The 23,746-nt window shown below is 40.4% G+C and overlaps 2 protein-coding genes across 3 annotated transcripts in view; one reads left to right on the plus strand and one right to left on the minus strand.

Annotated features, from left to right (window-relative positions):
• Positions 1-22,506, minus strand: part of LOC125451810 (src-like-adapter) — a 45,292-nt gene extending 22,786 nt beyond the window's left edge. For both annotated transcript variants that reach the window (XM_048529412.2, XM_048529411.2), the window contains exon 1: positions 22,317-22,506. The gene's annotated coding sequence lies outside the window, so the exon portion shown is untranslated. The remainder of the gene's footprint in view (positions 1-22,316) is intronic.
• Positions 1-23,746, plus strand: part of tg (thyroglobulin) — a 333,710-nt gene that overhangs the window by 184,491 nt on the left and 125,473 nt on the right. The window lies entirely within an intron of this gene.

Raw genomic sequence — 23,746 nt, forward strand, 5'->3', positions numbered from 1 at the left:
ATTCACATGTCGGCAGACCAGGTAAGGATGGCAGTTTCTTTCCCAGAGGGACTTCAGTGAACTAGATGGGTTTTTCCTGATAATCAACAATGGATTCACGGTGATCATTAGACTTAATTCAAGATATTTATTGAATCTAAATTCCACCAGCTGCCGTGGTGGGATTCAAACCCAGGTCCCCAGAACTTTACCTGAGTCTCTGGATTAATAGTCCACCGATAATATCACTAGGCTCTTGCCTCCCCCAACTGCATTACAGCATCTCACTTGGATTCATTCGATAGCAGCTTCCTAACCCACCACCTCTATCATCTGGAAGGTCAAAGGCAGCAGGTACATTGGAGCATCTCTACCTGCAAGTTCCCCTCCCAGTCACTCAGCATGCAGACTTGGGGCTAGATACCATTTATTCGCTGTGGCCAGGTCAAAAGACTGGAACCCCCTCAAAACTTTCTGAGTGTCAGTATTGCAATGGAATGCAGCTTTCAAGAAAGCAGCTCACTTTCTCAAGGGCATTTAAGAAAGCACAATTAAGGTTGGCATAGCTAGTAATGGCCACATGTCATAAAAACTTGCCCCTCCAGGAGAAAGGCTAGGCAGCTGCGATGCTTTTATGAAGTAAAAATAAATGTACCTTTACTTGTCCCTCACTGTCTCCATCTTCAAATCAACAGTTCACACTTCAGCAGATGGGGCGAACGCTCCCTGAACTCTGAAAGGTCTCCGATTGGTTCTCCAGTGTTAGGGATCTGCCCTGATTAGATGGTCAGCCTGCTGGCTGCTTTTAATTGGCTATGGATTTGAAATCCCATTGGGCATGCTTAAAGTACACCATGCAGGATGTTCAATCAAACTTTTGGATATTTTATGTTACACCTCCAAGGCACCTCGGACTTAACCCCTGACCTTCTGGCCTGAGACTACCTCCCACCCAAAGCATTTTTCCTCACCTTTAAATGATAACTCAGCCACTTTATTGTGTTTTTGTTTTCTCAATATGACCTGACAGTGCACTAAATGTCTGAAGTGGGTACATGCTCTGCTTAGCTTCACCTTATTAAATGCAAACATAGAAGCAAGATCTATAAAAGAATGATTGCCTCGTCAAGGCCATTGTAAGAAGTTACTTTCAATAAGTATAGACTGATAACTTTTTGTACATTGTTTAGTTTCAGTCAAGTACGTAGATCACACTGTCCTGTTGTGCAACTCATTCTGACTTGCACAATTGCAAATTTACACAATCAACTTTCAAGGCGGAACTTTACGGAAAATCTGACTGTGCTGTACCCAACCTGTGTGTTCCTGATCTCTCAGCATTCAGGATACAGCAATGGCACTGGGTCAAATACTAAACTTTCACTTCCAGAAAATAATTTTATTTGCAGCGTAGACTTCACAGCAGATTTCACTTCAGAATATGAAACAAATGTTTGGCTTTCATTGTTCTAATGTTGTCATTTCACTGTTTTTTGACACTTCTGTATTTGCCACTTTCATTGTTAACCTATGTCTCGGTAGTGACCCTTACCTATTGCTAACTTCTCACTATTTAGCAGGTACTCCAAACTTGTGAGCATTTAATTAGGTTGACACTCCAGTGTCGCCTACCAGAGCTGCCAACATTATGATCAGATGATAAACCAAATTGCTGTCTACTCTCATGTCTGAGCATAAAATTTTTTACAGCGTTAAATTGAAGCAGACAAAGTTGCATTCTCTCCTTGCCAATATTTAAATCTTCACAATCAATAAAAAAATTCAATGATCTGTATTACTGTAAATGAGAGCTTTCTCATTGGAACAAGGTTGCTGTTTTCTTAAATTACAACGGTGACTGCCCTTCTAAAGAAGATAAATGATTGAAAAATACTTTGGGATGGGGTGAAAGTTAAAGGCACTACACAATTGCGAGTCTTTCTTACAATTGCTAAAATACCGTGAATGCTGGAAATCTGGAGTTAAAAGAGAGGTTGCCGAAGTAAAAGAGAAGATGCTGAAATAACCATCAGTCTGGCAGAAGTTGTGCAGTGATAAACTAAGTTAACATTTCCGGTCAGTGATATTATCAATCTGCAGTTTTAACTCTTTCGCCATCTCTACAGATGTCAGCAGATCTTCTGAGTATTTCCTGTATTTATTGTTCTTTTTGCAAGTCTTTCTTCCAAACTGGTTAAAAGTGTGCTTAACGACAAATACACTAACTGATGTGTTGAAAGCAGTTAATAGAAAATTAAAACCTACTGTAGGAAATGAACAAACAGAACAAGAATGGCCGTCCTTATATTTAAGCAATAGTTCAAAACAGTTTCCCAGCTGTAACTACTGTGCTAGCATATGGATCAGACTGAACCTTAAAATAGGGAAGTAGAGCTCAAGTGTTGACCAAAATTTCCACCAGTCAAGCTCTGAAAAAGGACAGCAGTACTATGTAAATGCAGCCTACATGTGTCTGGCTTCAAAACATACCACATGTTTATTTTTATACACTATTCAAAATCAGAATCTTTTCTTAAACTCTAGATACAAATACACTGCCTTCTCATGCATTTGCAGCAAGAAGAATTAAAATGTGATAGTACAGGAGGTCTAAGTTGCAGTATTCCTGTACTTTTTTTTGAAAAAATACATTAATTTTGCTTTCAGTTTCAGCCTTTCCGTGTTCCTTTTAAAAGCAAACTGCTGCGTCTAAAGAGCTAATAAAGTATCCACTCTGAGAACCAGAATGTTTTCTATTTTTTGTAACCAATGTTCGTCTCACGCACGCTAAAGTTCGGGAACAATGAGGACTTAATGCAGGCTAAATGCCCCTGATTTCCGAGATAATGGGAACCACAGATGCTGGAGATTCCAAGATAACAAAGTGTACAGCTGGATGAACACAGCAGGCCAAGCAGCATCTCAGGAGCACAAAAGCTGATGTTTCTGGCCTAAACCCTTCATCAGAAAGGCCTAGGCCCGAAACGTCAGCTTTTGTGCTCCTAAGATGCTGCTTGGCCCACTGTGTTCATCCAGCTCCACACTATGTTGCCCTTAATTTCTTCTAGTTTTCATGTTAAGAGCTGTTTTGTTCCAGACTGTGAACTATCTGTGAATAGCATCACATAAGAGTTGCTAGCCATTACCAACCAATTAATTATCTTTACACAAGAGAAAAGGAGCTCTGGTATATATTCTGATTGCCTCTGAGCTAGAATCTGATGAGTAAGAGACCCAAAAGACATTAGTGAGCATGATTACCAGAAACTCACATTTTTATTTTAATGCGAATTCAGATTCTACCATCTGTCATGATGCGATTCAAACCAATGTCCCCAGAGAATTAGCTAGAGTTTCTGGATTACTAGCCCATTGATATTACCACTACATAGACAACATCCTTGTATGTATAATGAAAACAAAATTGGATTCTCTATCATCACTGTAGCTCCAGACTACAACATGCACATGAAAATGCAAGTTGGCGGAGCAACTCTGATGCAGCACACAATCACCACAGACAAAAAAATCATAAATATGAAAGATTACTGCCTAACACTACTCCACTGTCTTCACAGCCATCCCCTCACTGAAGAACTAGAATATATGTCCATTTGGGGCATCGTTAAAGGGACATTCAAAATTAATGGTACTCCAATGAACCGATTCCCTTATACCATTAGCTAGGTCTTGGGTTTTGGAGATGCTGTTAAAGAAGCCTTGGTATGTTGCTGCAGATTATCCTGTAGATTGTACAAGATGTAGTGGATCGGATGTCGATCAAGTCAATGATTTTTCCTGATCATATCAAACATCTTCAGATTAAGTGCAGATGCACCCATTCAGGTATATGGAGAGTTTCACATCAGGGTCCTAATTTGTACATAGAGTCACAAAATGGTTAAATCACAGACAAGATCATTTAGGCCTTTCTGTTTGTATTGTTTTGGCAATGACCTCCCTTTTTCTGTAGCACTGAAATCTTCAGATAATGTGGTTTTATTTAGCTGTGTGCATGTGTACTGATGGACTTGGTGGGGATGAGGCCATCGAACATGAGCAAAAATGAAATATAGGTAAATAAATGTGGTAATGTACAGGCATGACGAGTGAAGGGAAATATGACAGTTTTTCAATATAGGATTATTGTAATACTATGCTGCACACAAGTTGATACAGTTGACTTTAGACTTCTGCTTAGCCTTTACCTGTATTTTACATCAATAGCGTTTCAACACAATTCCAAACCACAGATGTAGCTCATGATTTGAAAGATACTATAAAATGATGCTGCAAACCCATCACTGTAATTGTTGCCCTCTGGAGAGGGTAGTGGGAGAATATCAAAAGATTAAGAGCAGAATCAGTGGAATTCATAGACTGCATTAAAGGCTTACGACCCTCCTCTTTTCTGCTTCTTAAGTTTCCTCTCTTGCCATCCCTCTCTCCTGGGATTCAGATCAACGTGATTTTTTATGAATTGTTAATTTTGACAAAATAAACATGAAATTAATTTATCTCTTTGGGAAGCCTATTGAAGGTCCTAAAGATGCCTTATATAATTCAAATGCATTACCTGCTAAATGCCATAAAGTCACTCTTCTGATCTCTGTCCCCAGCTTGAAATCATGCGCAAACAGGTCTGAGGTGGTGGCTGTAACATGTCGTTCTGACATGTAGTCATGTTCCCTTCATCACTACATCCTTGGAATCCATTAGTTTGCTTTTATTTATGATAATGAACTCAAGCAAAAGGGACACAAACTAAATCTGCAAACACCACACTCCTTGTACATAGATTTATTGGGACAAGAATTGGGGTGAGTGAATGTACTTATGATGACAGCCATCAAATCTAAGGTTGTGATTATTGGAAGAAGCTTAAGTACAGATCAGGAGGAATGCAAAAGATTGAAAGGGTAAACAGTGAAAAACTCATTTCCATTAGTCAATTCTCAGTAATAAGGAAGCATTTGCTACTTGAACAGGAGGTCAGAAATAATTTTTTACACCAATTTATTATAGTAAGAAATATGTTATCAATAGCAGCCATAAAGTTGAATTAATCACCAGATGAGTAACAGATTGAAATTTAAAGAAAAGTCATAAATTTGTAACAAGTGGAATAGTTTGATTGCACTAAATAACAAAGAAACCTGCTGTGGAATATTGTAGGTCAAATGGCTTCTTCCATTTCCTAGCCAATGTAATTCTTTTCATTCTGTGACATTGAAAGTCATAAATACAATGGCCATTCTTTTTGAAAACTGTTCTGAGAACTGCTACAATACACTGCAAGGAATTGGCAGGCACTGGGGCTGATTCTGACGGCTCTCCATGTAGTAAGCACCTGAGAGCAGGCCGCCATAGTGACTTCTAACTTATAGAATCTAGTCTTCCCAGTAACAGGAGGTGGAGGAGACAGAAAACAGCTGATAGTAACGCTGTTAATACCCCACAGCTGGGCAGAGAGTAGGAGGACTGCCGATGGAGGGAATCCCCAGCAGATATTAACATCTAGAATTACACTGTACATCGTGAAAGAAAGCAATGACTAGAATACACAATATTCACAATATAATTACACACAGTAATGCTATTTAAAGTATTATGCATAGCAATATGCCCACACACTGAGTAATTCCTGGGAAATTATTTGTATTCTAATCATGCTTTTCACCATCTTCAAAATGGACTGAGTACAAAATCTTGTAAACAGAATAATTATGTGAAATGACATTACTTACTACATATCTACATTCATTTTATAATTGTACAATCTAATGTTTCATAGATGATCAGTAGGTATGTGTTGATGTAGAATGTAATGTGTGGACAAAGAACAGTACAGCAGAGGAACAGGCCCATATCTATGCTAACCATGACACTATTCTAAATTATGTGCGCATGGTCAGTGTCCGTCTATTTGCCCGCTTGTGGGTCTGTCTAAATGCTTCTTAAACTTTGCTATTGTATCTGCTTCTACCATCTCCCCTGACAGCCCATTCCAGCTCCTACGCCTCTATGTAAAATACTTTCCTCGCACATCTCCTTTAAATTTCCTGCCACGCCACCCCACCCCCAACCTTAAGTCTATGCTTGCTAATATTTGACATTTCCACCATGGGAAAAAGACTGACTATTCAGCATATCCATGCCTCTCATAATTTTATATACTGCTATCAGGTCACCTTTCGGCTTCTGGCACTCCATTGAAAAGAAACATGAGTTTTCCAACCTCTCCTTATGTCTAATGCACTCCAATCCTGGAAAACCACTTACACACCCTCTCCCAATCCTCCACAACCTTCCTATCGTGGCGTGACCAGAACTGCGCACAGTACTACAAATGTGGCCTGACCAAAGTCTAATACAGTTGCAACATGACTTGCCAACTTTTATACTCAATGCCCTGACCAATGAAGGTAAGCTTGCCAAACGAATTCTTTACCAGCCGATCCGCTTGTTTTGCCATTTTCACAGAGCTATGGACTTGGACCCAAGTTCTGCTGTATATCAGTCCAATAAAAATGGACAATTGAAGTTGAGGCTTTTGATGTGCTTCAGCAGCCCTAATTCAGGTGGAAAATGCAAAGAATGGAGGCTAGGTCCATGCTTACAAATTGTGTACTGAATCAATGTAGGCCTTAGCCTTTGAGCTACTTTGGCATAATGGAATTAGAATAACTGAACAGCATTCCACCTACAGAAATAGCAAGAACTGCAGACCCTGGAGTCAGAGATAATACAGTGAGGAGCTGGAGGAACACTGCAGGCCAGGCAGCATCAGAGGAACAGGAAAGTTGACGTTTCAGGTTGGGACCCTTCTTTAAGGGTCCCGACCTGAAATGTCAACTTTCCTATTCTGATGCTGCCTGGCCTGCAGCACCCCAGCTACACTGTGTCTGATTAAACTGAGAGGCTGTGGTTAAAATGTGGCCTGAAATTTTCAGAAACTCTTTAGGTCTAATTTCCTCACACCATCCCATTCAAGCTTGCCCAACTTCCCCATCACCCTCGCCCTTTCCCCATAGCACTGACAATTCATCTGAATTGGGTGATCTTGCTGTAAATAAACAATGCCTGCAGAGTGCTGACTCCACTGCTCTTACTGCCTCATCATAGACAAGATTTGTATGACATATAAATTCTTAAAAACATAGGAGCAGAGGTAGGCCCCCCACATTTGCTCTGCCATTCAGTGGGACTATGACTGATCTGATAATCCTCCACTCCATTTCTCTGCCTTACCCCCATAACACTTAAATCACTTACTGATTAAAATTCCGCCTATCTCAGCCTTGAACTCATCTAATGATTCAACCCTCACAGACCTTTTATGGGAAAAAAAATCATAGATTTATACTTCCTGACAGAGGAAATTGTTCCTCATCTCTGTCTTAAATGGGTGATCCTGATACTTTGAGATTATGGCCTCTGGTCCTAGATTCTCCTGAAGAAGAAAGACTCTTGACATCTAGTCTGTCGAGGCCCCTAAGAATCTTACACATTTCAATAAAGTTCTGTTCATTCTTCTCTACTCCAGTCAGTGCAAGTCCAAACTATTCAATCTCTCCTCATAAGAAAATCCCTCCATACTGGAACCAACCTTCTCTGAATAGCACCAATGCCAGTGTATCTTTCTTTATATATGGAGATCAGAACTGGTCACAGTATTCCAGGCATAGTCTACTAGTGTTTCATCAGTTTTACTTTTAGTAAGACTTCCCTATTGTTATATTCCATTCCCTTTCAAATAAAGACCAACATTCCATTTGTCCTCCCTATTACATGCGAAATGTGGATGTTAGTCTTTTGTGATTCATTCACCAGGAGTCCGAAATCCTTCGGTACTGAAGCTATTCTCCATTCAAATAATATTCAGTCCTCTATGCTTTCTGGGTCTGGCAACACTTCAAACTAGAGACATTTGCACAAGATTCCAGAGCCATCTTAAAAATAAAATTGGCCAGAGTTCAGTGAGGGATCATGCAGCAGAAGGGGATCTCTTGCAGCTGACAGACACCAGCATTTTTGTATCTGATAGACCTCTTCAACATCTGAAATATTGCCAGGCCTCCAACACAATTGGAACCCATGAGATGCTGGGAAAATTATTTGGTATCATAAAATGTCTCTTCTCTGAAGCATTATCCTCTTGTCTTTGTTGAGCAGATTGCCAAATTCAGTGGTGACCAATCCCTGGAAACACCCAGATGTCATTCCCTGTTGGATAGCCATCCCACGAGGATGCTCATGTCCTGGGCCCCTCACTTCCAAGGGACTGGGAAAGCTTTGGCCCAAGTTACCAGATAAGGCCATTGAAACAGTCAGATTAAGAGACAATTAGATTCATTCTTTGCAGGAGAAAAAATTCAAAACCTAGTCAAAGAGATCACAAGGACAAAGATCAAATCATCAAAAAATACATTGATGTTGGTTAACCTTCCAAAGACATAGAAATATAGAAAACAGGCACTGGAATAGACCATTTGACCCTTTAAGACTGCTCTGCCATTCAATATGATCATGGCTGATCATCCAACATAGTACCCTTTTCCCATTTTTTCCCCATACGCTTTGATCTGTTTTGCCCTAAGAACCATATCTAACTACTTCTTGAAAACATTCAAAGTTTTGCCCTCAACTGCTTTCTGTGGCAGAGAATTCCACTGACTCATCACTCTCTGGGTGAAAAGATTTCTCCTCACTCAGTCCTCAGAAGCTTATTTCTGTACTTGTGTTTCAATGTTCCTATATGTTGTGTGCTATCTGCTTCAACAACTCTGTTAACGTTTGAATTAGATAGCTGCATTTGTGGAGGAGGGTTAATATCTATTGAACTCAACTGAGTTGGGGGTATTACTGGAATTGTGTGACAATGCATGAAATGGGATTAAAATTCCCAACATTTGTATGCTTTTGAGTGTAACCTTAGTACATACCTGTGATACTTTTGTAATTCTTACACTTACGAGAAACACAATGATAAATATGAAAATGAAAGATTGCAGTCCTTGGACCCAACATTTATTTTAAATGTATCAAGAGAAATTAGGATTGACTTGAGTAAAAACAGCCCTTTAGCCTACTTTCAGATTTTATAGTCTAATTAATTTCAAAATGAATTCAGAAGTTTCTACTGCTGAGTGTTGTGAAATTAGCTCTCTTGTGTGAAGAGCTTCTTTTACAAAAGGGAGAAGTTGATTTGTTTGTAAGATGCAAGGGAAAGCTGGAACCACAAACTGTCTTGCTGACAGCAGAGTAGAGGAACAAATACTATAGACTGTTACAAACAGCCGGTCTGCTCCCTGAAATAGCTGCTGCTACTCTTATGCTCTTCTAGGCTTCCTGACAAGATATATTTCTCAATCTGATCTTTTAATTGCACTTGTTGTTCCATTTTGTGCTCAATTGCAAAATACATTAAGAGGCCGCTCCATGAAATGCGTGCTTCTGTGGTGCTGTGTAACCTTAATCATTCTTCCTAGAGGGTAGTCTGTGCCTGATTGAAGCTCTGTAACTGCAGTTTAAACAAGAGTATTTTTGTTAGGAACTTCCATTTCACTGAGGTGGTGTTAGGCCAATCCACATTCAAGAACCTGCTCTGAAACCTCTGTTGGCATTTGACAGCTGTGGTAATTTTCACTACAGCAGCAGAAATAAGGCACAATATTCAAAAACTACCAATAATATGAATAAAACTACTCACATTTTTTTTGAAACATCAATTTTTCTTAATTCCCATGCCCATGTAATTTAAAAAATTCCAATATCTTTATTCAGAGTTCAATATTTGCCAATACGATAAGTTCTTCTTTAAGACATACCCTTGTATGTCGTACTTAACAAGCTTTGTTGAAATCTGCGCATTAGTTTTGGGTTATATTGGTTACAGCAAAACAGGCTAACACGGAAGTGTTCTCAGCCTAACCATCTTCAGCTGCTTCATTAATGACCTTCCTCCACCATAAGGTCAGAAATGAGGATGTTCGCTAATGAGTACACAATGTTCAACACCATTCGCAACTTCTCAGATACTGAAGCAGTCCATGTTCCAATGCAACAAGATCTGGATGATTTCCAGGTTTGGGATGACATGTCCTAAGTGAATGTCACACTGCACAAATTTCAGGCAGTCTCCAACAAGAGAGAATCTAACCACTGCACTTTGATACTCATGGACTTACAATCACTGAATTCCCCGCTAACAATTAGCCTGGGGGCTTCTCATTGACCAGAAACTGAACAGGACTAACCATCTAAATACTATGGCTACAACAGCAGGTCAAAAGCTAGGAATCCTGCAGTATGTTACTCACCTCCTGACTCCCCAAAGCCTTTCCACCGTCTACAAAGGCACAAGTCAGGGGTCTGATAGGATACTCTCCACTTAAGAATATGGATGCATGCAGCTTGAAGAATGCACAAGAAGCTTGACACCATCCAGGGTCAAAGCAGCCACTTGACTGGCACCGCTTCCACAAACATTCACCCTATTCACCATCAGCACTCAGTAGCAGCAGTGTACAACTTACATGATACACTGCAGAAATTCACCAAGGTCCTGAGACTGCATTTTCCAAATTCATACCTACTAACATCTAGAAGGATACGGGCAGAAGATACATAGGAACATCACCACTTGCAACTCCCTCTCCAAACCCCCACTCACTGTCCTGACTTTGAAATATAGAACATTACAGCACAGTACAGGCCCTTCGACCCTTGATGTTGTGCCGACCTGTCATACCGATCTGAAGCCCATCTAACCTACACTATTCCATGTACGTCCACATGCTTATCCACTCCCCTCGTGTCGCCAGGTCAAAATCCTGGAACTCTCCCCCTAATGACTTTGTGGGTCTACACATGGATTGTAGCAATTCAAAAAGGAAGCTCACACCAACTTCTCAAGGGTAACCAGAGATGGCCAATTAGTGCTGGCCAACCAGAGGTGCTCACATCCCATGAATGAATAAAACAAGGATGTTACCTTCTTCCAATGTCAGCAATGAGGCAACAAGTAAAGAGGGCACTCAGTGAGTGCCTACCTCTGCCATGCTAGATTTATCAATGTTGCAACACTTATGCAGTTCTTCCTTGAACATTTCCCTGCCTTGGTGATGGTCTGTCAGTACCAAGATGAACTTTGTTTTGTTTTGTTAGAATTTTCATCTCACTGAGGAGACTTCAGGCCAATCTACAGAATTGTGTGTTGACAGAATAGATGAACAATAAACAGCTAAGAGCCATTTCTTTTAAAAACCGAAAGAACTGTAGATGCTGTAAATCAGAAAAAAGAATAGAAATTGCTGCACAGCTGAGAACAGAACTGACGATGGGTTACTTGGCCCAAAATATTAACTCTGATTTCTCTCCTAGACCTGAAGAGCTTATCCACCAATTCCTATTTTTGTTATTGTAGCAATTTCCTTTAGGAAGATAGGAAGGAAATAAAGTACTTCAATATCAGCACTTGTAATGAGTGGGGGCATAGAATCATGGAGGAAAGGAAGTCATTTGGCTAATTATGCCATTGCTGGCTCATTGGAAGTTCTCCAACTTAGTCCTATACATCATCTTATTCACAATAATCATTAGTTCCATTGCGTACTAAAAAACTGCTTGTAGATCTTAATAGCTCTCCAAGAGAACAAAGATCCCCTCATTTCTCCCTAACTTCTTTTTAAATACGTGATCTTTGATTACAAACTTACTTAGAGTCATAGAGTCCTACAGTATAGAAACAGGCACTTCGATCCAACTCTTCTATGCCAACCAAGTTTCCCACACTAAAGAGATCCACTTAACTGCATTTAATCCATATCCCTCTAAACATTTCCTGTTCATGTACCTGTCCAAATGTCTTTTAAATGTTGTAACTGTACCTGCATCTGCTACTTCCTCGGGCAGTTCATTCCACATAAAAACTATCTTCTTCGTAAAAATGTTGCCCTTCAGGGCCCTTTCAAATCTTTATCCTCTCTCCTTAAAAATACACCCCCTAGTTTTGAACTCCCCCACCCTAGGAAAAAGCCTTTAACTATTCACCCTATCTATGCCCCTCATGATTTTATAAACCTCTGTAAGATTAGCCCTCAACTTCCTACGCTCCAGATAATGAGATAATGGGAACTGCAGATGCTGGAGAATCTGAGGTAACCAAGTGTAGCACTAGAGGAACACAGCAGGCCAAGCACTGGGAGCCTAGCTGATCCATCGTCCCCTTATAACTCAAACTGTCCAGTCCCAACAACATGCTAGAAAATCTTTTCCGAACCATCTCCAATTTAATAATATCCTCTCCTCCCTTCCCTATATCAGGGTGATCATAACTGTGTACACAGTCCTCCAAAAGTGCCCTCACCAACATCCTGTGCAACCCCAGCATGATGTATCAACTCCTGTACTTAGTGGTCTGAGCATTGAAGCAAGTCTGCCAACTGCCTTCTTAGCCACCCTGTCTACCTGTGACACAACTTTCAAAGAATTACGTACCTGAATCTCTAGGTTTCTCTGTTCAACAACACTACCAGGGACTACCACTACCTGTATAAACCCTGGCTTTATTCCTTTCACCAAACTACAATACCTTGCATTTATCCAAAATAAATTCAGTCTGCCACTCCTCAACTCATTGGTCTAATTGATTTAAACCTTTACATTTTCTTAGCCACATCAACATGCCCAGCCAACTTCAAAGATTTTTAATATGCATTACTAGGTTCTTCAACACTCTTTCAATATCATGCTATTTACATTAAACTACTTTACTGTTACTGTCCCTCCAAAAGTGTATCATTTCACAATATCAGCATTAAGTTACATTTGCTTTGAATCTTCCCACCTCACCAGATTGTCCAAAAGTTCGGGAAGTCTGTTATCCTGCTTACTATTAATTACATTACTGTATTTTATATCTGACCCATAAAGTTCCACATTGTATTTCCTGCCAGAGTCCAAGTCGTCTATGTATAATAAGAAAAGCAATAGTCCCAATTAACACGAAGGGACTGAATTACAAACTCCAGTTAAAAAAAATCCATTCAGCACCAATCACAGTAACCAAGGACAGTGGCCCCAAATGCCCTCTCAAATGGACATAAATGTTTCTAACTATTTTGAAGTGTAACAGGTAATTTCTACCCCATGTCTGATCAATTTTATTGCTTCAACCAACAATATTCAAGCAAATTATCCTATCATCAGCACATGGCTATTTACTGGATATTGTTGTGTGTAGTTTGACATTGCATTGCCTACATTACACAGAGACTACACTTCAAAAGTGCTTAATAGTTGCATTCTGAATGCAATTAAATCAGTAAAGGGACTGTATATATGCAAATTATTTCCTCTTGCTTTCTTTATATCAAATCATCCAAACGATTTGTAGAGTATTGGAGACAGCTTAAAAAAAATCTTACTTCCAGTCTGGCTGAGCAAAATCTAGACTGGCTCGAACCTCTGTGACTCAGGAACATAACTGTATTTACCTCTTGAATAATGGTAGTCAGGGAGGATTGTTCATTTTATCAAAAATATATACAGTAAAAAAATGCTTAAACCTAGTGAGAATCCCCTGCAGCTGAGATCCTGAAAATCCTATGTATGTTTGTAGTCAACCTCTAGCCTGAGCCTATTCAACATCAAAAACTTAAATGTAAAGTAGCAGAAAGCTGTTACCAGGGACTCATCAGGGTTTCTAAGGAACCCAAAAAAAAAAGAATTTTGTTTTCTGGCTTCAGATCCCTTTCGCCACCAGATTGGCCTGTCAGGGAAATAACATCAGTCTGTGCTGCACAACGCTGGGGTTAAAATTTCAGTCAGCTCTGATGTGCACATTCACAAGAGGATCTCTCTGTCTCTAACTGGGTAAAATTAAAAGAAAAGCAGACGTTCTCACTGCCCTGTCTGTAAGTTTGGCTGCTTTGCACCAAGCGGGGTTGAAATCAGGCCTTATCAGCATGTGAATGTTTAACATAATGCAGCTGATAAGTGGCGAAAAGATGCGCCTGCGCTTTCATTGTGAATGCAAATTAAACTAGAGTAGAAATGGAAAATCTGTGGTATCTTTGGGTGTGGGAAACCAAATGTATTTCTGCTTCTCACAAACAAAAAGTCTATGCAGTGTTTATATCTCTTAAGCACTTTGCTGTATGGTGACGCTGCTTTGCTGTTGCCTTTCCATCGAGGTCCCCTGGGTAATACTGGTGGGGTTATTTTTCCGTAAAGCTCCCTTGAGAGACGTCATGCTCCATTTACATGACATTCTTGAGCAACATTGAGTTAGAGTTTCTAAACGTCATTGTGCAATCTTTTCACCATTTGACAGTGCTTTTCTCCATTTGTAATATCAAGTGACAATGTAGCTTTTGTAGTGTATTCAGTATGTAGCCCACAGAAATGTGATTTTGGGTCTTAAAATGCTCCCAAACTTTCAATAAAATCTAATCCCTCCACCACCACATTGTTGGCAAAATTCAAGAGAGCATTTGGCCCATTGGTACTATCTCAATAAACGAGCATCATTAAATAATGCCAATCTCCTGCCTTTTCCCTATTATTGCACATTATTTTTATTCAGGTAATCATCCAATCCCTTTCTGAATGCCTTAACTGAACCTGGCTCTACCATATTTCCAAGCATACATTCCATAGATGAACTATTCACACAGTGAAAAAGTTTTTTTCTCATTTCACCCTTGTATCTTTTGCAGAACATCTTAAATCCATGTCCTCTTATTCTTGTTCTTTTTAAGATCATAAACATTTGCTTCTGCAATACCTGATGATCTTGGATGCTAGCTTTTTGTGATTCACTCATTAGGATTCCCAAATTACCCTGTATTGCAGCTTTCTGCAGTCTTTTTCCAGTTATATACTATACGGCTCTTCTATTCTTCCTGCCAAACCTTGACAGAATTCCATTGTTACAGGATTTGTAATAGTTAAGATTTACAAAGAGATGTCCAAATATAAGAATCTGCTAAATGGAAGTTCTAGGTTCATGAGTTTTGTACTTTGTATACTTTTTTTTGAAAGGAATTGGGTAAAACATCACATAAAATATTTACTGGAAGAAATGAAACCCAAGAGATTAAAAGGGCAGTGGTGACTTGAATATAAAATTGGTAAACAGAGAGAAGGCAGAGAGCAGTTGTTCCCTGGAAGCGATTGACAATTTTAAAGAGTGTGTGTGTCTGATCTGACTTTCTTTGCAGGTGCTATATTGGCTGGCTAGGTTTCTTACGCCTTGCAAAACAGGTAAAGACAATATTGGAGAGAAGGTCCCTTCGCAGCAAAATTTTCCATTTGCATCAACCCCAAGTTACTAAAATCAGAACCTCACCCAGGCAAAGATTATGTATATTGTTGTCCTGTCGTGTATGGATTCACCTGCAAATGGTAGATTGGTAACAATATGTTCAAGTAGATTTCTTCATCTTGTTGGGTCTCTTGTGATCTGCTGCATACCCAAACTAGTAGCTTTGTCCTTTAGGATTTGGTCAGCTCAGTCATTTGAGGTGAGACTGAGGCACTCTATGTCTTTGCCACCTTCAGTGCTTCTTCCAAGAGGTATTCTACAAGAAGGAGTACTTTTCATCAGCCAAGAGGTGATAGCAGATGGTAATCAGCAGAACATGATGCCATGAGACTTTGTGGGCTCTGGGTCAATGTGTTAAAGTTGCATAAGGCAACTCCTTCACTATTACGTACTGCTATCCCAATAGCTCGGGTGGGTCTGTCCTATTGATGGAAACTGGATGCGACCATTGATGTTAATGGTACTCTCTGGGACACAGACTGTAAGTGTAATTCTGTTAAGTTGTTGCTTGACTAGTCTGTGGGACAACATTCACAATCTTGGCACTAGCCCCAAATGCAAGGAGAACTTTACTGCAGAGCTGTGTTTGCCTTAGTTGTTTCTGGTGCCTTTGTAGCTGCTACATGGTCTGTCCGTCTCAGTCCTTTGTTTATTGTTTTGTAGCAGCTTGATCCAGCTGAGTGGCTTGCTAGGGCATTTCAGAGGACAATAAAGAGCCAACCTCATTTCTGTGGCTTTGGCATCACATGTAGGCTGCAGATGCCAGCTTTGAATTTTTTAAAGAGCATTAGTGAACAAGATAGGTTTTATTACAACATTCAGCAATGATTACAGTTAGGTTAACCTTTGTAATCCTAATTTTTAATCATGAATTTAAATTTCGCTATCCATCATATTGAAGTCAAACCCCAGATCTTTAACCTGGTGTTCTGGACATGATTGCTACACTACGTCCCATTTTGATTGAGTAAGTAGGAGAAATTGGTTCACTTAGCAAAGGAGTCAAGAGCCAGGGGGTCTAGGCCCGAAACGTCAGCCTTCCTGCTCCTCTGATGCTGCATGGCCTACAGTGTTCACCCAGCTCATCACCTTGTTATCCAAGAGCCTATGGCCTCAGCTTTAGGTAATTGGCAGTAAAATGAGTAGAATTACTTTGCACGGGGAATTGTGTTTGCTGAGAAGCCACCATCTTAAACAGCAGTGACAGCAGATTCAATGATGACTTTCTAAAGGGAATTGGATGAGTACATTAAGTGTGTAATTTTGCAGAACTGTAAGTGAAAATTAGAAGAGCAAGACCAATTATTGAGCTATTTCAATGTGTTACTATAAGCACAATGGATCACATAGCCTCCTTCCATACTTTCTGACATACTGGAGAAACATTTTAACCTTCACAATCTTTAAAATGAGCCCAAGTGCAATTTTGTTCATAAAGAGAGACAGTGAAGCTGTGTTATTGACTACAGCGTTGTTAAATAAACTAGACAACACTGTCCTGTCCCTGTTAGTTGACTTTCCTGTCACTTCAAAAGTCATCTGTGCCATAGCAAACCATGTAAGCTCTTAATATCCTTAATGGTGGGTAAAATTTTCTGCTCTTTATTAGTAGGTCCACTATATGATGTGCCAGTTGCTAACACTGATGGTGTCATGCTAAAATGCAGCAACTATAAAATGATTCCAACTAAAGCTGAAATAAAGCATAATCATAAGGTATCATTTTAAACTCACATGTACAGAGTTGGTATCAGGCTTCTAAGAATTGAGTGCATAACTCAGGCTGATAAAGCATTGAAATACCAAGGGGCTGCTACAATAGAGTTTGGATTGTGGCCCCATTGCTTATCGGGGTGATTCACATATTAGAACTCCTGTAGCACTAATTGCAGAAAAGCACAATATAGGCACTGCATGCCTGGATGAGCAGAAGCCATTCAACAACTTATCATACAGGACGTTTGCTAAGAAAGTTGAAGCAGTGGGTTAAAGGGAAATCAAAGAATGGATACAGGATTCACTTAGTGATGGATATATGGACACAGTAAAGACAGCAGATGCTGGAAGCCAGAGTCAATAAATGTGGAGCTGGAAAAGCACTGCAGGTCAGACAACATCCGAGGACCAGGGAGGTCAATGTTTCAGGCTGAAACTGTTTGTCAGGACTGGGAAGGGGGTTGGGAGCCCGGAAATAATTAGAAGGGAGGGTGAAGCTGCAGGTAGGGTAGGTGGAATGGAGATAGGAGAATGCAGGTAGAGAGTTATTGTGGTTAGTCAGTGGGAAGTGTGGAGCAGATAGGTGAGTCAGAAGATGGACGTGTTGGAGGTGGAGAGATTTTGAAGTCAATATTCAGGCCATTATGCTGTAAGCTCCCGGGGCGAAATATCAGGTGTTGTTCTTCCAGTTTACGTTTGGCCTCAGTCTGACAGTGGAGGAGGCCAAGGATGAACATGTCAATAAGGGAATGGGAGGGGGATGTTAAAGTGAAGTTAAAGAGAGTTAAAGAGTTAAAGTGGGGCAGCACGGTGGCTCAGTGGTTAGCACTGCTGCCTCACAGCACCAGGGACCTGGGTTTGATTCCACCTTTGGGCGACTGTGCGGAGTTTGCACATTCTCCCCGTGTCTGCGGGGATTTCCTCTGGGTGTTCCGGTTTCCTCCCACAGTCCAAAGATGTGCAGGCTAGGTGGGTCGGCCATGCTAAATTGTCCGTAGTGTTCAGGGGTGTGCAAATTAAGTGGATTAGACATTAGAATTGCTGGGTTATAGGGAAAGGGTAGGGGACTGGGTCTAGGTGGAATGCTGTTCGGAGGGGCAGTGTGGACTTGTTGGGCCGAATGGCTGTTTCTACACGGTAGGGATTCTATGATTCTATGAATGACAACCGGGAGGTCAGGTTAACTGGTGCATGCGGAGCGGAGATGCTCCGCAAACTGGTCTGCGTTTGGTCTCCCCAGTATAGAGGAGACCACATCGGGAGCAACGGATAGAGTAGATGAAATACAGGTGAATCTCTGCTGAATTTGGAGGGATTATTTGGGGCTTTGGACGAGAGTGAAAGAGGAGGTGTAACACCTCCTGCGGTTGCAGGGAAAGGTACCGGGTGTGGTGGAAGGGAGGGTGGGGAGTGTGAAGCTGATGGGGGAGTCACGGATTGAACAGTCCCTGTGGAAATCAGGCAAGGGTGGGAAGGGAAATATCTTTTTGGTGGTAGGGTCTGATTGTAGGCAGCAGAAATGTCAGAGGATGATGCTTTGTATTCAGAGGTTGGTGGGATGGCATGTGAGGACTAAGGGGTCTCTATCCTTTTTGTTGTTGGGGGAGAGGGTTTGAGAGAAGAAGCATAGGAAATGGGGGAGAGGCAGTTGTGGGCATCCTTATTAGCAATGTTTGGGGAAACTATGGACTCCACTGTCAGAGTGAGGCCAAATACTAACTGGAGGAATAACACCTGATATTTCACCTTGGGAGCTTACAGCCCAATGGCCCGATTATTGACTTCAAAATCTCTCCATTCCCAACATTTCCATCTTCTAACTCACCTATCCACTCCACCCTTCCCACTGACAATAACCGCTAATCTGCATCTACCTATCTCCATCCCGTCTACCCTTCACCCAGCCCCACCGCATCTCTCTATTTATTTCTGGGTGTCCCTCCCCATCCCCAGTCCTGATGAAGGATTTTAGCCTGAAAAGTTGACTTCTCTGCTCCTTGGATGCTATCTGACCAGCTGTGCTTTTCCAGCTCCACACTCCAGATTCATTGATGGATAGATGGATGTTTTTCAGACTGAGGCAGTTTGCAGTGGTATTTTTACAATGGTCCGTTTTGGGTCTATCATTCTTCAATAAACTCTATAGTCTTAGGTGTGTGAACAGTATTATAAAGTTTTCAGATGATTCAAAACTTGGTGATGCAGTAGATTATGATAAGGAAGTTTATAGGCTTCGGTATGATAGTGTAAAAACGATGGTAAAATGGACAAAAACACCACAAATGGAGTTCAATATGAAGAAGTATGCAATGCTGCACTTTAGAGGATTAACATGCAGAAACAGTATTCTACAAATGGCAAGACTTTGTACATCGTATATGAACATAGAAACATTAACATCCATACACATAAATCATTGAAGGAAACAGACAAGTTGATAAATTGATTAAATAAATTTGCATGTTACTTGAAATTTTAAATACAGATAAATCCAGAAGCATAAAGTTTTATTTGATATCTTTAAAAATCTCCAGTTAGACCTCAGCTGGTATATTTCTGGGTGATACATTTCAGGCCTTAAAAGGGTACAGAGGAGGTTTCCAAGAATATTAGCAGGGATTGAAGGACCTCAATTAGGAGGAAAGTTTGGAAAAGTTGTGACTGTTCTTCTTGTAAAAGAAGTTAAGATGAAACCTATAGAATCATTCAAGACGGATAGGCTTTTAATAAAGTCAGTGGAGGAAATTATTCCCTCCGCTGAGCGAGTTAGCAACTAGTGGTCACAATTATAAAATCATTTGCAAAAATCTGGAGGAGAAAAGAGGTGAATTCTTTCTCACTCAGACAGCCCTCAAGCTTTACAACATTTGAAAGGAAAACTTAGTAAAACTGGTGAGTAAGACACACTATCCGACTGGCCTCGTATACTTCAAAATGGAGGTCCAATACAGTCAGTACATTCACTTCCAAATGTTACATATGTTTTATACAGAGCACTCGTGAGACTGTGTCTCAGTACAGTGCACAGTACAGGTCACTGTGCCTAAGAAGAATATTAAATGTGTTGGATGCCGTTCCAGAAGGTTTACTAGACTAATAACTGGAAATGAACAGACTGTCTTATGAGACAGGCTAGACAGGCTGCACCCATATCCGCTGAAGTTTCAAAGAGTCGGGGGATTTAATGGAAACATCTGAGATCCTGAGGGGATTTGAGTGGATGGAGGATGGAAGGATGTTTCCTCTTGGGGGAGAATCTAGAAGTGGGTGTCTGGTTTAAAAATAACGGGTTGCTCATTTAAAACAGTGAAGCGGAATTTTTTTCTCTCAGAGGTTTACGAATCTTTGGAATTCCTCAAAAGTCAGTGGATGCAGAACCTTTAAATATTTTTAAGGCAGGGCAGATAAATTCTTGGTTATCAATTGCATGAAAAGTTTTTAGTTGCCACGCAAGAATGTGCAGTTGAGGTTCACATCAGATTGTCATGATTTAATTGAAAAACGGAGCAGGCTCGAAGGGCAGAATGAACTACTCTTGCTCCTTGTTTGTATGTTTGTATAGTTTTATTGGTTTTCTCCCTCTGCATAATGTGTTTGCTTACAAACCTCCAATCACTGAAAAAAGAGACTGGATTAGTTAGTAACCCAGACGCCTAGATAATAATTCAGAGAATATGTCAGAAAAACACTTATGGTAATTTCTAAGAAATTACTGAGTGACTTCTTGCTGTATTGAAGCATCTACAATATATGGTAGTCATGACTCTGACTTGGGAAAATATTGTCATTCTGTCATCACCCTTTGGTCAAAATTCTGGAACTCCCTACTTGTTAGCAGTGCCAGAACCATCTTTGCCTACAACAGTTGGGAAAGAAAATCCAGCACCTCTACCTGTGTTCTCATACTACATTGTCATTTCAACTCTCATTGGGTTCACTTCCTTGCACAAAAAAAATGCTGTTAAAATAACCATGAAACGTACATAATTGCTATGCTCATTTGCAAGAATTACTTTGAAAACAGAGTTAATGCCTGCCAGACATTTTTTTTCTTTTTGGTAAATGTGTGTAATTAAGAGGGTATAATGCAAAAAAAGAACATTAATTTGGCCAACCATAAGGAGCAGAATTAGACCAGCCGACCTATGAAATCTGCCACACCATTCGATCATGCCTGAGATGTTTCTCTACATTGATATCTTGGTCATTATTTTTATCTTTTCTTGGGAACATTCTGTAAAAGTTTTACTACAAATCATGCATTACTACTGAGAGACCTGGATAGAAAAGACTTGGAGTAGATGTTTCCACCAGTAGGAGAGGCTAGGACCCAAGGGCACAGCTTCAAATGAAAAGATGATCATTTAGAACTGAGACGAGGAGGATTATTTTCAGCCAGAGGGTGATGGAACTGTGCAATTCATTGCCACAGAAGGCTGTGAAGGCCAGGTCTTTGAAGGTATTTAAGACAGATAGGTTCTTGATTTGTAAGGGGATCATACGGAGAATATGAGGGAATGGGGTTGAGAAACATAATATCCATGATTGAATGGCCTAATTCTGCTCCTATATCTTGCGCACTTGTGTGTGTGTGTGTGTGTGTGTGTGTGTGTGTGTGTGTGTGTGTGTGTGTGTGTGTTAAATGCACATTTGTATGGCCTTCTACGCTGAAAGCTTGCAGATACTCATCTAAACTTATGCATGACGATATTATATTGAGCAACATAAAGTGAACTTAATACCTATACTGTGGACCCCAGAAGGGGACAGAGGCTTCAGGATATAAGTAGCGAGAATGAATAACAACACTAAAATTAACCTGCATTAACATAGCAAATGTCTCATGACATTTAAAGGCATTATCAAGAGAAGCATTTTCGGCCCTGAGCCACAGAAAGTGATGTCAAGACAGAAAATTGAAAGCCTGGTCAAAGAGATAAATTCTAAAGGAGCGTCTTAAAATAGGACAGAGAGGTGTAGATATAGGAAATTTTAGACAAGGAATTCCAGAGTTTAGGGCCAAGCCAGCTGAAAGCACAGTAGGCAATGGTGGAAGGATTAAAATCAGAAAAACACAAGAGGCTAAAATTGGAAGAACATGAATTCCTTAGAGGGGTATTGGTCTGGAGGAGATTACAGAAATATGGAAACCATACAGTGATTTGAAAACAATTCAAAACAAAGCATTTGAAGGCTGTGTCTACTTTTCTATGTTTCACACTAAAATGATCTTCCTGTCAGCAATTTCATTTTTGAATATTTCCTTTCGGCAAAAAAGTTACATATTTACCTTTCCAGCAGCACACCTTTCTCATAACAAGACAGGTAAATTGTGGTATTTTTGAGGGACACACATCATTCTAGAAGCTGTAGCCAAACCATCCCAAATAAAAGCAGGACGACAGATGAGATCCTTATTCTCGTCAGCTTTCTGTGCCGAGCAGAATTTGTGGTGACAGTCAGTGTGAGCTACAGTGATCAGCAGCACTTTTTTTGTGTAGTTGTGATGTCAGAATGATTGGTGGTTATTTTGTTTTCCACGTGCTTCCTGTTACAGATGGCAGAAATGCTTGGTGCGGTTACCCTTTTTCCTCAACTTCTTTTGCTATTTCAGTTCTGTTTAAGTTTGGGCATCCCACTAACCTTATACTTGTGAGTGATTTCTTTCATTTGATTTGCCACCTGTTTATGTATTTGTGTTTCTCAATGTCGCTGTTTTATTTGTGCATGTATGTGCACCAATGCCTCTGTGTAGCTTTGTCTTTATGTGTATCTATGCTAAGAAGTGAGGCAGTTTTGGTTTTAATAAATAATGCATTGGATTACTGTATTTATTTAAGTACTTCTTGCTGGTGACTGCACATGGGAGTATGGTTAACTGAGTTTAAAAATAGAGAGAACATGCAGTATGCAAAATGTGTTGCTAAACATTCCCATTCAACATGCTTAATTTCACCAGCACTAATGGTGATACTACTGTTTGATTGGAAAATTGGCTTCACTGGCAAAGCCAACATTTGTTACCAGTTCCAAGTTGTCCCTGAAAAGATATTGCTGAATGAACTTGTTGAGCTACAGAGGTGCATGTGGTGTAGGGATATTCACAATGCTGTTCAGAAGGGGGTGCCACGAATTTGTCGAAGAGACGGTAAGGGAATGGTGATATTGTTGCTAGTCAGGATGGTATGTGGCTTGAAGGTGAACTGGCAGTAGGTGGTTTTCCTCTGCATTTGCTACCCCATCGTTTGAGGTGCAGGTTATGGATTTGAAGGATTCCTCAAAGGAGAAGTATTGTAACACATCCTGTTGATGGTGTGCACAGCTAACAGGCTCTGGGGATTCAGGAGGTGAGTTGCTTGGCACAGCTGCTCCCTGTTTTTTCTTCAGCCCCATTATTTGGCCCAGTTCAGTTTCTATTCAAATGTAACTCTCAGAATGTTCGTAATTTGAGATTCAGTGGTGGTAATGCCATTGAATGTCAAGGAGAGTCACACCTTTACACATGGAATGACAGCAACACCAAGTGAAACATTCAGGTTATTTTTCTGAAGAAGAGGTGGAGGTCCCCTTCCAGGGAGGAAGTCCCACCTTAGAGAGCTGCTAGCCAATCAGATGACCAGCAGCTGTATCGTTCCAACAGTGACAAATTGTCGACTACAGTCTCAGAATGCTGGACTACAGTCAGTCCCTGAAGGAGTGGAGCTGATGGAGCTTGGATTT

This window comes from Stegostoma tigrinum, chromosome 5 (genome assembly GCF_030684315.1).
Source record: "Stegostoma tigrinum isolate sSteTig4 chromosome 5, sSteTig4.hap1, whole genome shotgun sequence".
Lineage (NCBI taxonomy): Eukaryota > Metazoa > Chordata > Chondrichthyes > Orectolobiformes > Stegostomatidae > Stegostoma > Stegostoma tigrinum.